Source organism: Nyctereutes procyonoides, unplaced genomic scaffold (assembly GCF_905146905.1).
Source record: "Nyctereutes procyonoides isolate TBG_1078 unplaced genomic scaffold, NYPRO_anot_genome, whole genome shotgun sequence".
Taxonomy (NCBI): Eukaryota; Metazoa; Chordata; class Mammalia; order Carnivora; family Canidae; genus Nyctereutes; species Nyctereutes procyonoides.
Window position 1 is genome coordinate 72181306 of NW_026575146.1, and position 13654 is coordinate 72194959.

The window sequence follows — 13654 nt, forward strand, 5'->3', positions numbered from 1 at the left end:
ACCAGCTCCCTCACTAACCTCCTCCTCCCCACTCCCTGCCTTCAACCCCAGTAGACGGAGTGCCCTGGGTGACAGCCTGGCCTTTGGTTGAGCTTCCTCGCCTTCTCATCTGATAAACCATTTCATTTCCAGTCAACAGCTGAAAAGGCAGCTCCTGAATAGGATGACTGAACATCTTGGGTTTCTCAGGAACGGCCTACCACATTTCAATTAGGAACGGGTTTATAGCCTCACTACAATTCTGCGAACACTTTGGGCCGGTTGTCACAGCGTATTTGGTAGTAGCACCCTCTTTCATTCTCAGAAGCGTCCTGATTTAGAGGCTGGTCGAACGTGCGGGAGGCCCTGGTTGCAGAACTACGAGCAACCACACAGGGGCGGTGTGGGACCACTTTCCCAGCCAGAAGTTATTCGACCGAGCTGTTGGGGGGAACTTGGCTTCCCTAAACCAGAATTCCGCACCTTCCTTCCCCGACCCAGGGTTTCTCTCTCCCCGGACCTTCGCCTTGCTGCCTGTCTCTCTCCTTCAGCTCTCACAGAGGTCCTTGTACATCCAGAGCTGACTCTGTCCCTCCCTGCTCGCAGCCTTCCCGTGGCCCCTCCGGGTCCCCCCACCACCCCAAGAAAGAGTCCCAGCCCTTCAACCTGACCTTGGAGACTGTGTATGCCCTGACTCCCTCTCATCTTTTTTCTTTTCTTTTCCCTTTTTTTTTTTTAACATCTCACCTACATCCTACCACCTCCACCCGACCACCAGTATTTGCTTAACCGCGTATAACTCAAGAGATAGTAAAAAAAAATGCCATTCCCCAGTGCCTTTGCACATACGTGCTGTGCTATACTCCCTGCCTGGAGTGCCCCTTCCAGCCTCTACTCTGTGTCAACTCCCTAAAACCCCTCCTGCTCCAAGTGTGGCTGCCCACTCTCCTGGTCCTTCACGACTCTGAGAGCTTGAAGATGGGGTGCACAGAATAGGATCTGACTCCCAAGGGACCCCAGCTTGAGTCTTGGCTGTTAATGCTTGTAAAACAGCCAAATACAGACAAAGAAGTCTGTTTTTGTGTGTGCCTTCTCCTGCCCCAGAGTTTCCAGCCATTTAGTGCTGTGGTTCTTGGTCTCCCAGGAGCTATTAAGGTTGCATTTCCACAACCACAGCCACTTCAGATGGATGGGGCTCAGCCCTCTGCCTGTGGGGGATCCCTGGGGAGCTTTTGAAAGTTCCTGAGCCCAGCTCCTCCCTGGACCACTTAAACCACAACGCCTGGGGATGGGGCCTGGACATCGATTGGATTTTAAAAGCTCCCCCGGAGATTCTAATGTGCAGCAGGGTCAGAGGCATCTATGTAATGGGTTTTCTGAAGATGGAAAAGATAGATTCCCTGCCCCGAATCTTGGAGCTGAGTACATTTCTGAGGCAGCTCCCTGGATCCATCCAAAGATTCAGAACGTGAAGTAAAAATTAATCTTTGGCTTAGAAACATTTGGGAGCTTGAAGACCAAAGAAAAGCAAACAAAGTAGTTTCTTCCCCAAGATGGGGGCATTGGAAGGGTGGTTGGGAGGCACATTTCCCAGGGTGGCAAGAGAAGATGGGCGGGAATGATAGTTGGTACCCCATAAGCCAGAAAAGCAGGGGGCCCAGGGTGTCCTAGTCTGTGCCCCCAGAGCCCCGCATCCAGGAATCACTCCGACCTGGGATAATCAGGTCACTCTCATTCCAAATTCCTCGGCTGTGTCCACAGTCCTACCGTTACATTGCAGGTGCATGGCCCTGTCTGCATGTCTGTCTCCCGGTCCATCTGTCCATCTGTCTCCCAGAGCGCTGTCCTTCAGGCCTCGAGGCCAGTGCTATTTCCGTCTTTCACTAGAACTCTTCGTGTTCCTGTCTCTCACTGGGTCTTTGTCTCCGTATCTTTTTCTGTCTCCTCTTCCACTTGATCCCTCCCGGCAGCCTGACCTGCCTCTCACCTCCCCTCCCTGCCTTGGCTGCCATCTGCCAGCCCACGTCTTTGCAGTCAAGTTTACACCAGCGCATATCCCCTCCCCTCCCCCATCCACCTCTTCTATCTCACCCTGTCTCTCAGGATCTTGTGTCTCCCCACCCCCACCCCTGTCCCTCTCTCTACACCTCCCTCTCTCTGCCTCCCCATTCTGCTATCCATCTCTGGCTGAAACCCCACGCCTCATATTCTCCCAAGTTTGAGGATTTGGGACCTCCCCCGCCTTCTGCCCTCCCCCATGCTGTCTCCAAAACCCCCCCTCTGCGATTTCCCTTCTGGTCCTCCCAGGAAAGCTGGACCTCTCACCTGTGTCCTTCTCAGACTCTCACCCTTGGCAGAAGCAGAGGGCCTGGCCACAGCCACACCTTTACCACGTCCAGCCTGGGCTTCTGCATCCCCACCAGCTCCAGCCGAAGCAGCAGGTAGAAGGGGTACCAGTGTGGAAACGACACAGTCCCCATGGCCCACAGCACCCCTGGCAGCTGGGGCCTTCCCGTCAGTCTTGCTGGCTGTAGCCTGGCCCTCATCGGGCTACAAAAGGTGCTCGGCACCCCCAGTGGCACTGCAAAGCTGGACACCCTATTTGTTACAGCAGCCATCAGAAGAGAATACACCCATTTTATAGACCAGCAAATGGAGGTGCTCTGAAGGTCATGCAATTTGCCTCTGGAAGGACAAGGGTAGGGAGTTGAGGGCAGGCAGCAGGAAGAGGGGAGTCTGGAGCCAGGATGGCCACAGGAGAGGCCCAGAGGGTGTAGCCAGGCTGGGAGAAACAGGGTGTGTGGGGTTCGCGTTGGTGTAAAGGGGAGAGAGTGGGAACCATGCTCTGCCAGAGCAGGAAGAGGGGAGGGGAGAGACCGTGTCCTGGATTAGAGCCCACTACCAGCCTCTCCCTCCTTTCACTCTCTCTCCTCCATCTCTACGGCTTGGCCCCTACTCAGGGCTTCTCTCCCCCACAACCCCCACCCCTACCTTCTCCTGGCCTATCTCCATCCCCCGGGGGGACCCCAGAGGGACTTCTGTACATACAGTGTTGACTCCACCTCTCCTCTGCTCAGACACCTCCCACGGCTCCCCAGTGCCCAGAGCCTGGCCTTCCATGAGGCCCATCAAAGCCCTCAACAATATGGTTCAAGCCCCCTCCCCCTTACACCTGTCTCCTGCTCTGACACAGCCGCAGCCTACTTGATAGCTCACTGACTATATCGCTTCTGTGGCCAGCCTGCAGCCTCTTTGAAATCAGGGTACTGGTCTGATTCCTCCGGGGTCCCCAGTGTCACCCACCACAGGAGGAGGCACGTGGGAGGCCCCCATTTTCGAAGAAATGAATCATTAACACTGAGTAAGCCCAGGTCTGGGTCAGTGTGAGACCCAGAGGGTGGGGATGGCACATCGTTCATTTCAGGCCACATCTCAGGAGCGGGTCACAGAAGCAAATGAAAGAGGAGTAAGGCTGTCACACCGTCCCCTCTTCATCTGATTCCACATGGACAAGAATGGGAACCAGGAGACCCATAGCACAGCTGGCCGTGTGCATCGGGAAGGGAGTGGGTTCTGGACTGCCACCGTTCTGGACCCTGACATCCTGACCCAGACTGGGACCCCGGCAATTCAGTCTCTACCCGGGGCAGGGATGCGTGAGGATTAGGAAGCATTCGGTGCTCAGACAACAGGAACAGAACCTACGCCTTTGCAGCCACGGAAGGAGGGCTCCTGGTGGGAAGGGAGAGGTGTCAGGTGTCAGGGGGTGAGGAGTCTCATGACAGCTATTTCCCCACATTTGATGACAGTCTGTCTGTCTCCCACGGCTGGGAACATCTCAAACCAGGCCAGATTGGGGGCGCCGCCTCCCCTCGCTCTTTGCTGAGAGAAACAGAGGTAGTGATTACGAGCGAGTAATTGCCTCCTTCCTGCCTGGGAGGTAAATATGTTTCCGTTCAGGACTGTCTCCCCCAGGCTACGGGCTCCGCGAGGGCAGAGGCTCTGCGCTGGTCAGGCACGGGGATTCCAGGGGATGGCAGAGGTTGGTGCCGCTGGCTCAGCCAGTACTTGAAGGGACAGAGTATTGTGAGGAGACTGGAGGCTCTGAAGGATGAGGGATGTTTGGCCCCGTCCCCCCCACCGCCACCCGCCGGGGGTGTCGGCCCCACCCCTTGAAACGTAAGCTCCTCTCCCAGAATATCAGCCCCTCCCCCTGGGGTGTCAGCCCCTCCCACTGGGACAAACACTCCTTCCCCAGAATGTCAGCCCCTCCCCTTGGGGTGTCCGTCCCTCCTCCCCCCTCCAGATGTCAGCCAGCCCCTCTCCCTGAAACATTGGCTCCTCCCCCAGAATGTTAAGCCCTCCCTCTGGGATGTTACTTCTTCCCCCAGAAAGTCACCTCTTATCCTGGGCTGTTGACACCTCCTAGAATATCAGCCCCTCTTCCTGGGATGTCAGTCCCTCCCCCTGGGATGTCAGCACCTCCCCCTGGGACATCTACTCCTTCTCCAGCATGTCAGCCCTTCCCCTTGGGACATAACCCCTCCCCCAGAATGTCAGCCCCTCCCCCCTGGGATGTTAGCTCCTCCCCCAGAATGTGAGCCTCTACCACTGGGATGTCAGCTCCCTCTTTTGGAATGTTAGCCCCTCCCCGTCAAATATCGGCCACTCTCCTTGAATGTCCCTTTCCGAGGTAGGGATCATTGTCTCCTTCACTCTCTATCTCTAGAGCCTAGAACCATGCCGTTCAGTTCCCTGACATTCAATAATCATGACTGAATGGATTCGTGGGGTCAGCCTTTTCAAGCTTACTGTGTGATCATTGGTAAATGGCTTAACCTCTCTGACTCTTCAGTTTCCTCATCTGTAGAATGAGCATAATCTTTCTGGCAGGGTCAAGATGCCGATTTGGGGTATCCATGTGTTTACAAAGCTCTGGACAGGACCTGGTGCACAGGACCCAATCAATGCCTGTAAAGTGCCCTCATTTCATGAATGAAGGTACGAATCGCCTCCTTGGGTTCACACAGAAATTTTATTAGAGGCACCTGGGTGGCTCAGTTGGTTGAATGTCTGCCTTTGGCTCAGATTGTGATGCCAGGGTCCTGGGATTGAGCCCTGTGTGGGGCTCCCTGCCCGGTGGGGAGTTTGCTTCTCCCTCTCCTCCCTGCTTGTGCTTTCCTATCTCTGTCTCTCAAATAAATAAATAAAATATTTTTAAAAGAGAGAAATTTTATTAAAAAGAGACTTTCAGTCCCTAAAATCCAAGGCTCAGGGCATTCTCCACAAGCCTCTCTCACAGAGGCTGCCCAAGGTAGTGCTGATTCCTTCCTTTGGCCACGCCAAGAAGCTGTACTCCCTCTGGGTTTAAAATCCACTTCACCAACCACGTGGGCGGGGTTCTTCTCAACCAAAGACCACATCTCCCTGAGGAGAATCTTCTGGCTCTAAAACCAGTCTCCTGAAAGACTACTTAACCTAATCTCATTCATTAGAAAATCAATACAAATTTAAAAGTTCATGGGATGGCTGGGTGGCTCAGCTGGTTAAGCGGCTGCCTTAAACTCAGGTCATGATGCTGAGATCCTGGGATGGACATCGAGCTCCCCATAGGGAGCCTGCTTCTCCCTCTGCCTGTATCTCTGCCTCTCTCTGTGTGTCTCTCATGAATAAATAAATAAAATCTAAAAAAAAAAAGTTCATAGGGATCCTATCTTCTCCTTGTGGTGGGTGGGAGGGTAGTGGAAGACAGTGACATTGGCTTGGGTGAAGCATGGGAAATGCCCCGCTGGGCGCCATGTGACACCATCTAGCAACGAAAAGGGCCACATGCCTTCTGGCCCTGCAGGTCCCCTAGGGAGAGTAAAAGCAAGAGAAACATCTTGCCTTTTGCTGTTTTTTAAGATTTTTTTTTTTAAGGGGCTCCTGGGTGGCTCAGTGGTTGAGTGTCTGCCTTCAGCTCAGGTCGTGATGCCAGGGTCCAGGAATCGAGTCCACATAGGACTCCTCACAGGGAGCCCAGCTTAACTGAGCCACCCAGAAGCCCCACGATTGTATTTTTTTTAAGATTTTATTTACTTATTCATGAGAGACACAGAGAGAGGGTAAGAGACATAGGCAGAGGGAGAAGTAGGCTCCCTGCCAGGAGCCCAATGCAGAACCCAATCCCAGAACCCCAGGATCACAATCTGAGCTAAAGGCAGATGCTCAACTGCTATGCCACCCGGGCATCCCAGATTTTTTTCTTTTTTAAGTAATTTCTACACTCAAAGTGAGGCTCGAACTCACAACCCTGAGATCCAAAGTCACAGGCTCCACCAACTGAGCCAGTCAGGTGGCCTGGTAATTATGTAATTTTAAAAGACAGTATTAATGCATAGTTTTTCTCCATTATCCTCATAACTGATTTTAAAATCAATTGTGTAAAACATTATGCATATAATGTATCATTGATCTATAACATATGGAGATTTAATATATTTGCCAATATCCACACAAAAGGAGGTGGTGGGAGGAAAGATAAGGAAATGACTATGGATGGTAAAGTAATAATAACTATTGTTGGGTTTGTAATATTAATATGTATGACAATAATACCACAGAAAGAGAGAAAAGAGAATACAGCACTATAGGAGTAGCAATTCTCTATCTCACTGGAATTAAGCTACTATAAATCATAAACTGATTCTTTTTTTTTAAGATTTTATTTATTTAGGGATCCCTGGGTGTCACAGTGGTTTGGCGCCTGCCTTTGGCCCAGGGCGCGATCCTGGAGACCCGGGATCGAATCCCACATCGGGCTCCCGGTGTATGGAGCCTGCTTCTCCCTCTGCCTGTGTCTCTGCCTCTCTCTCTCTCTCTCTCTCTCTCTCTCTCTGTCTCTCTCTCTCTGTGACTATCATAAATAAATAAAAATTTTTAAAAAAAGATTTTATTTATTTATTCATGAGAGATAGAGAGAGGCAGAGACATGGCAGAGGGAGAAGTAGGCTCCATGCAGGGAGCCTGATGCAGGACTCAGTTCCAGGATCCTGGGATCACACCCTCAGCCAAAGGCAAACGCTCAACTGCTGAGCCACCCCAAGTGCCTCTGGAACCTGATTCTGATCAATTAAAATGTATATGGTAAGCCCCAAAGCAACAACCAAAAAAAACCAGTTGAATATGTAAAGAACTCTTACAACTCAATATCAAAAATACAAATAAAACAATTTTTAAATGGGCAAGAAATCTGAAAAGATGTTTCCCAAAGGAGATACACAAATAGCCAAAAAGCTCATGAAAATATTGGCATCTTAGTCATCAGAAAGATGTAAATCAAAATCACAAGGGGGTACCACTTTGCATCTATGAGGATGGTTAAAATTAAAAAGTCAGATAATAGCAAGTGTTGGCGAGAATGTGGAGAAATTGAAACCCTCACACACTGCTGGTTGGAAAGCAAAATGGTGCAGTCATTGTGGGAAACAGTCTGGCAGTCCTCAAAAAGTCAAACATAGAGTTATCATGGGTTCCAGCAATTCCCCCTCCAAGATAGATATCCAAGAGAAAGGAAAACATACAACCACACAAAAATGTGTACATGAGTATTTATAGCAGCATTAAAGATGGAAACAATCCCCAGGTCCCCATCAACTGACAAATGATAAACAAAATGCAACATATCCAAAAATGAAATGGTATTCAGCCATAAGGAGGGATGAGGTGCTAATCCAGGCCACAACCCAGATGCCACTTGAGAACATCACACTTAGTGAAAGAAGCCAGTCATAAAACCCACACATTTATATGATTCCATCCTTCTGAAATTTCCATAACAGGAAAATCTATAAAGTCAGAAATTAGATTCTTGGTTTCTTAGGGGTGGGAGTGGATGGAGAGATACAGAGGTAATTGCTAAAATGTACAGGTTTGGTGTTTGTTTGTTTGTTTGTTTGTTTGTGATGGTGAAAATGCTCTAAAATTGACCATAGTGATTGTTGCACATATCTGAATGTGCCAAAAATCATTGAATTGTCCACTTTAGTTGTATGAATTGTATGGCATGTGAATCTCAATAAAACTTTAAAATAATCCAAGTAGAGGGATCCCTGGGTGGCTCAACGGTTTAGCACCTGCCTTCAGCCCAGGGCATGGTCCCGGAGACCCAGGATTGAGTTCCATGTCGGGCTCCCTGCGTGGAGCCTGCTTCTCCCTCTGCCTGTCTCTGCCTCTCTCTTTCTTTCTCTCTCTTTCTCTCTCTCTCTCTCTCTCGAATAAATAAATAAAATGTTTAAAAAATATTTAATCACTCAGCAAAGAGCATAGAGTGTCTTTATTTTTATTCCAATCATCTATCTTTGGGTCCTTTATCAGAGTTTAAAGTTTTCACTTCCAGAATATTATTTTTTTGTGTGTGTGTTAGTTCCTAGATGTGTCTACATACTTAGGAGGGATGGTGAATGGTATTTTTAATTATATTTTATGTTAATTTATTGTTGGCATAGAGAAATAGGATTGATTTTTGTAGGTTAATCTGGGTTTTTTGTCTTTTAAAAGATTTTTTATTTTTTAAAGTAATCTCTACAACCACCATAGGGCTCAAATTCACAACTCAGAGATAAAGAGTCTTATACTCCACCGACCGAACCAGCCAGGCACCCCTATAGGTTAATCTTGTAACTCAAGACCTTGCTAATATCTCTTACTTGTTCCTGTAGCTTTTTTAAGTAAACCATTAATCAGGATTTATACACAGTACTATGTTAAGCACCAGCCATGATGAGGATATTCTAATGTCATTTTTGGTCTTGGAAGGAAGGCATCCAAAATTTTTATGGCATTTGCTGGAACCTTTATAAAGTTAAGAAAATACGCCCCCCCCCCAAGCTTACTGTTTTAATTTTCAATCATAAATATATATAAAAGGGCAGCCCGGGTGGCTCAGCGGCTTAACGCTGCCTTCAGCCCAAGGCCTGATCCTGGAGACCCCGGATCGAGTACCACGTCGGGCTCCCTGCATGGAGCCTGCTTCTCCCTCTGCCTGTGTCTCTGTCTCTCTCTCTCTCTCTCTCTCTCTCTCTCTCTCTCTCTCTGTGTCTCTCATGAATAAATAAAATATTAAATAAATAAATAAATATAAATAATTAGGTATAAAACCTTATCAAATTATTTTCCACGTTGATTGAAATCAGTACATTTTCTTCCTTGGTCTGTTAGTGAATTATGCTGAAAGAAATTTTTTTTTTAATTCTGAACGACCCTTGCTAATTAGTGATAAATCCTACCTGATCATGATGAATTATGATGTAGTGTTGGATTTAGTAGGCTATTATGTGATGCAGGATTTTTGCACCCACATTCACAAGTGAAATGGACTTATAATTTTCTTTTCTTGTACACGTTCCTTATCTGGTTTTAGAATCAGCGTTGCATTAGCTTCCAAAAAGGAACTAGACAGATTCTACATGATTTCTATTTTCCGGAATAATGTGTATAAGATAAAAATTAAGCATTTCTTGAATGTTTGATATCAGTCGCCTAGAAGACCATCTGTGCCTCTGGGGTTTTTTTGAGAGAGAGAGAGAGAGAGAGAGAGAGAGAGAGAGAGAGAGAGAGAGAGAATGGAAATCTTTGACTATAACTTTGTATATTTCAGTACTTAATGGTTTATTCAAGTGCTTGATTTTTGCATAATTTTTGGCATTTTATATTTTTCTAGTAATTTAACCATTTCATTTAAGTTTTTAAATGTTAGCCTATAGTTGGTCATAGTACTAATTATTTTTTTAAGTTTATTCCTTTATTTTTAAGGAAACTTTATACCCACCGTGGCACTCGAACTCACAACCTCAAGATCAAGAGTTATGTGCTCTATTGACTGAGCTAGCCAGGTGCCCCTAATTACATTTTATATCTCAGTCCTAGCTATAATTCTTCACTCTTATTGTTTGTATCTTATTTTTAGCCCCTCTATTTTTTTCTTATTCAGTTTTGCCAAAAGTCAATCAATCTTAGTAACTTTTTCAAAAATCAAAATAACTTCTTGTTTTGCTAGACTTTTCTTCCCCCTTTCATTCCACTGATTCCTGCCCCTCCCCTTTGTATCATTTGTTTTGCTCTTGTTTCAGTGGATCTTCTTTATTACTTATTTGCCCACTGTTTGCATTAGATTGCTTGCTCATTATAGAAAAGAATTACTTGTTGGATCAAGTTTTATCAAATGTGTTTTTTTTTTCCATTTGTGGAGATTGTCATCAGATTTTCCTCTGTTAACCAGTTACCGTGGAGAATTAATGAATTGATGAAATCAGATGGTAATATTTTATTTAGGATTTTTTTTATTCACTAGAGAAATAGTCTGGTTTTCCTTGTTTTTTTTTGTGTGTTTTTTTTTTTTTTAGATTTCATTTATTTATTCATGAGAGACACACAGAGAGAGGCAGAGACACAGGCAGAGGGAGAAGGAGGCTCCCTGAGGGGAGCCCAATGTGGGACTTGATCTGGAGACTCCAGGATCACACCTTGAGCCAAAGGCAGATGCTCAACCACTGAGCCTCCCAGGGATCCCTGGTTTTCCTTGTTTATACTGTTCTTGATTATTCTTTTTAAGATTTTATTTATTTATTTGACAAATAAAGAAGACAAGCTGTGGGGAGGAGCAGAGGGAGAGAGAGCAGCAAACTCCCTGCCAAGCAGGGTGCCAAGCACCCTATGAGAGGCTTGACCCCAGAACCCTGGGATCATGACCTGAGCTGAAGGCAGATGCCTAACTGACTGAGCCACCCTGGCGCCCCTGTTTTGACTATTTTTTTTTTTAAGAGATGGCTTTCTTTCTTTTCTTTTTTTTTTAAGATTTTATTTATTTATTCATGAGAGACACACAGAGAGAGAGGCAGAGACACAGGCAGAGAGAGAAGCAGGCTCCATGCGGGGAGCCCGATGTGGGACCTGATCCCGGGGCCTCAGGATCACACCCTGGGCCAAAGGCAGGCACTAAACCGCTGGGCCACTGGGGCTGCCCTGTTCTAACTATTTTTAAAGATTTTTTAAAGTAATCTCTACACCCAATGTGGGATGCCAACCCACAACCCCAAGATCAAAAGTTGCACGCTCCACCAATTGAGTCAGCCAGGCACCCCTGTCCCTGACTATTTTTTTGTGTGTTAACATTGTAGTAACCTCATTAAAATGAACTGGAGAATGTTACTTCTTTTTCTAATTTTTGAGCGGGTGTATACAAACTTGCAAAGTTCATTCATGAAATGTTATACGAAGCAATGGTTATTGAGACAGGATGGTCTTGATGAAGGCTTAAACAAATTAATCAATGTGTGGATCAGAGAGCCCCATAAAAGAGCCACAAATTCTAAAATATGACAGGGCAGGGCCCGCAGAGAATCAGGAAAGGATAATTATTTAACAAATGGTGTTGAGGGATCCCTGGGTGGCGCAGCGGTTTGGCGCCTGCCTTTGGCCCAGGGTGCGATCCTGGAGACCAGGGATCGAATCCCACATCGGGCTCCCGGTGCATGGAACCTGCTTCTCCCTCTGCCTGTGTCTCTGCCTGTCTCTCTCTCTGTATGTCTATCATAAATAAATAAAAATTTAAAAATTGTAAAAAAAATGGTGTTGAGATCATTGGTTATCCTTAGAGGAAGAAATAAACTGGATTTATACATCACACCTCATAAACAACAACTTCAGGTGGATTGAAGACTTTCACATGGAAGGGAAAACTTTTAAGAATGCGAGAGAATGTCCTTCACTTCTGGGGGCAGGGAAGGAATTTCTTTCTTTCTTTCTTTCTTTCTTTCTTTCTTTCTTTCTTTCTTTTGATTTTATTTATTTATTTATTTGAAACAGAGAGGGAGGGAGAGAGAGAGAGAGAGAGAGAGAAAGAGAGAGAGAGCACAAGCAGGGGAAGCAGGAGAGGGAGAAGCAGGCTCCCCACTGAGCAGGGAGCCCGATACGGGAGTTGATCCCAGGACCCTGGGATCATGCCCTGAGCCCAAGACAGACACTCAACCACTGAGCCACCCTGGCACCCCTATGGCTAGTCTTCTTATACACCCCCAGGGAAGGATTTCTTAAATGACTCCCCAAAAGTACTGTATGATACTATAATGATGATATATGTCATTATACATTTGTCCAACCCCCCCAAACATACATCCCTAAGAGTGAGCCCTCAGGTAAACTTTGAGGGGTAATGTGTCCATGTAGGTTCAATTGTGGCAAATATATCCACTCCAGTGGGGGATGCTGATGATGGGGGAGGCTATGCATGTGTGAGGGAAATCTCTGTACCTTCCTCTCAACCTTGTTGTCAACCTAAAACTACTCTCAAAAAAATAAAGAAAAACTCATCTAAAAAACAAAACCAAAAACCTAGGGGCGCCTGGCTGCTTCAGTCAGTGGAGTGTTCAACTCTTGATCTTGGGGTTGTACGTTCAAGTCCCACACTGGACATAGAGATTACTTAAAAAATAAAATCTTTTTTTTTCTCTTAAAGCTAGCTACAGGGACACCTGGGTGACTCAGTGGTTGAGCGTCTGCCTTCAGCTCAGGTCATGATCCTGGAGTCCTAGAATCAAGTTCCACATCGAGCTCCCTGCATGAAGCCTGCTTCTCTCTCTGCCTATCTCTGCCTCTGTGTGTGTGTGTGTCTCTCATGAATAAATAAATAAATTAATTAATTAATTAATTAAAAAAAGCTAGCTACATCTGTAGCTACATACAGTAGGATATGTTTACAGGCTAAATTTTACCCCTCTCCATCGATTCATATGTCAAAGCAGGTAGTACCTTAGAATGTGACTGTATCTTGAAATAAGGTCTTTATTTTTTTTAAAAGATTTTATTTATTTATTCATGAGAGACACAGAGGGAGAAGCAGGCTCCATGCAGGGAGCCTGATGTGGGACTTGATCCCAAGACTCCAGGATCACACCCTGGGCCAAGGGCAGGCACTAAACCACTGAGCCACCCAGGGATTCCCAAAATAAGGTCTTTAAAATGAAGCCCTGAGAGTGGACCATAATCCAAGCTGACTGGTGTCCTTGTAAGAGGACATTTGGACACACCGAGAGACACCAGGAATGCGTAAACGCAGATGAAAGACTGTGTGAAGACACAGAGAAAAGGCAGTTGTCTGCAAGCCACAGAGAGAGGCCTGTGAAGGAATCAACCTGCTGACACCTGCATCTTCAACTCCTACCTTCCAGAACTGTGAGAAAGAAAATTTCTGTTGTTTAAGCTACCCTGTCTCTGGTGCTTTGTTATGGCAGCCCTAGAATACTAATGCAGGTATCATTGCTATAAAGCTCAGAAACAAGCAAAACCAAATCATATGTTGGTTAGGGATACATACATATGTGCTACAGTAATCATGGAAATTGAGTGAAGGATGGACATGATTCAGGATAGTGGTTCAGGTGGGCATGAGGGCCAGCACAAGGAAAGAGTAGTAAGCAATAATACCCTAATATTAAAATGAGTGGTGAATTAATGAGTGGTCTTTTTTTTTTCCTTAAAGATTTTATTTATTTGAGAGAGAGAAAGAGAAAAAAAAAGGAGCAGGGGGGAGGAGCAGAGGGAGAAGGAGAAGTAGACTCCCTGCTGAGCAGAGAGCCCGATGTGGGGCTCCATCCCAGAACCCTGAGATCATGACCTGAGCCAAAGGCAGACACTCAGC